Source organism: Galeopterus variegatus, unplaced genomic scaffold, assembly GCF_000696425.1.
Source record: "Galeopterus variegatus unplaced genomic scaffold, G_variegatus-3.0.2 Scaffold13999, whole genome shotgun sequence".
Classification (NCBI taxonomy): Eukaryota; Metazoa; Chordata; class Mammalia; order Dermoptera; family Cynocephalidae; genus Galeopterus; species Galeopterus variegatus.
The window spans coordinates 26,200-28,694 of record NW_007740110.1 but is presented as its reverse complement, the minus strand read 5'-3'; positions in this window follow the sequence as shown (position 1 = coordinate 28,694).

Below are 2,495 nucleotides of genomic sequence, written 5' to 3'. Positions count from 1 at the left end.
GACTTTTAACCATTTGATATCTTTTGTCACCCATTGTTTTAGTGATCTATTATGGCATAGCAAATGACCCCAAATGTGGTGGCTTGAAATAGCACTGACTTATTATTTCTCACGATGCCGTGGGATGGCTGAGGTTCATCTGCTGTTCTCTCCTGGCTCAGTCATGCAGCTGCATTCAGCTGGGATCTCAGCTGAACTTAACTGTCCAAGATGGCTCAGGCCTCTGTCCACGAGGCCTCTCTTCCAGCAGGGTAGCCAAGCTTTTCACATGGTGGCTGGCTTCCAAGAGAGGAAGTAGAAGCTGCCAGGCCTCTTAAGACCTGGGCTTGAAAGTCCAAGAATGTCACTTTTGCTGCATTCTGTTAACCAAAGCAACTCACAAGACCATCCCAGAGTCCAGGGGCACAAAGTCACTCCCTGTCTTGATTGTCGTGCACCATCTTTGGTGACTGGTTAACACACCCATTGACGGAGGCAACAAGACCTCCACGACTGGGTTATGTTCCAACCTGGACAGTCATTCTGCCTTCTAAATCACCCCTCTATTTTTCACTGAATAAAGTGGCCTCATTCACTTTTGAAAAGCTAAATGTTTTTCAATGTTTTTAAAATGTTATTAGCACATGTTGTTGAAGAGTTGACAAAGTCTGTGAAGGGTGGCATATTTGGCTCTGAAGTATGTCTCTGAGTGTGTGAACACACACACACATTTGATCCTTTTCCGAAAGGTGTTAATTTAATTTCATAGCTTCTGAAGACATACTGGGGAGCTTTGATACATATTTTGTTTATACAAATGGTAATTTCCATTTTTATAAAGCAGTTTGATCTCTGTAATGTTTTGGTTATTTAGGAGACTGACCAATCCAAATGTGTGTGACTGAATTTCTGTAGAGTGATCCACCATCGAGGATTAAGTGACAAATGGGCATGTTGACTCCTAGATTTCAGAGAATTTAGGAGGCCATTGACAAGGAACTTTATCACTGATATTTACCTAAATGTTTTCTTTCACTTTAAGTGTTGAAGCACGAAAAATGTCAGCTCTGAAGTTTTCTGCCTTATATCCTGTGGCCCTCTCGGAAGTCAAATCCAGTCCAGGAGGCCCCATCTCCAGATTGGACTTTTTCTTTCCTCTCGGAAGTCAAATCCAGTCCAGGAGGCCCCATCTCCAGATTGGACTTTTTCTTTCCTCTCGGAAGTCAAATCCAGTCCAGGAGGCCCCATCTCCAGATTGGACTTTTTCTTTCCTCAGTTGGCAGGGCAGATGTGAATAGTGGTCAGCAGATCTGCTGAGGTCATTCAGAGGACAGCTGAGCAGATTGCCAACACCAGCTTGCAAAAAATAAGTGACCAACAGGTTCAAGTTATTGTGAACTAGTTTAGCAAGTTCTAGGGAAAGCCTAGTGCTTATTGGATTTCTTTCCACAGTCATTCACTTAGACTTTTTAGAGTAGATGCATAGAACAGATTCAGGCCTTATTAAGGAACTTAACATGTCAAAACCTGAGATCATTATCTCTTCTGCATCCTATCCCCAAGGGGGGAGAAACTCTTATAGTTATATTGACTTTCCTGTTTGCACTTTTCCTATTTCCATTGTTGCAATAATGTTGGCTCTTGCAGTTAGTCCCAGCTGCTGTGAGTCCTACCTTCTCCTGGTTTTGCTTTTCCTATCATTTCTGTAGTTTAGACTGTGACAGCCCATTGCCCAGAGGATTGCAGTGTCCTCACAACTGACCTCCTCCCCTTAGCCCCCTTTGCTGTTTGCTTCTTTGCTTGTTTTTTGTTTATTTGTTTTTAACTCCCCATTTTTTACACCACTGTCAGGTTGGTTGTTTTAAGTACTCCTCTGTTGGTGTTAAGTCTTCTCCAGAACTTTCTATGTGTGCCTAGTTCTTAGCCTATGAGATCCCAAATCCTTAGTTAATGTCCAAGGCTTCTGACAATGGCTCACACCCTCCTTTGCAGTCTTGTTTCTTACTCTGTTTCTTAGTGATCCCCCTTCTTCAGCCAGACTGGACAACTCACCCTTGTGACCTCATCCCACACCTTCTGTGCTCCAGGCCCTCCGGTACACCATGACCTCTGCTTGGCATGAGCCCTTTCTTCTGCCTTCTTCTCTGTAAATCCCGCTGGATTTCGAAATGTAAACTGTTGCATGAAGCCTTTTCTAATACCTTCAAAAAGTACCTCTTTCCTGCCGTCTCAGAATACTTTTTTATACTTATTTATTTGGTGTTTTTTTAAATTTTTATTTTGTCGATATACAATGTGGTTGATTATTGTGGCCCATTACCGAAACCTCCCTCCCTCCTCGCTCTCCTCCCTCCCACCCAACAATGTCCTTTCTGTTTGCTTGTCGTATCAACTTCAAGGAATTGTAGTTGTTATATCATCCCCCCCCCCCCCCCGGCTTTTTTGTGTGTGTGTGTGTGTGTGTGTGTGTGAATTTATTTATTTATTTTTAGCTCCCACCAATAAGTGAGAACATG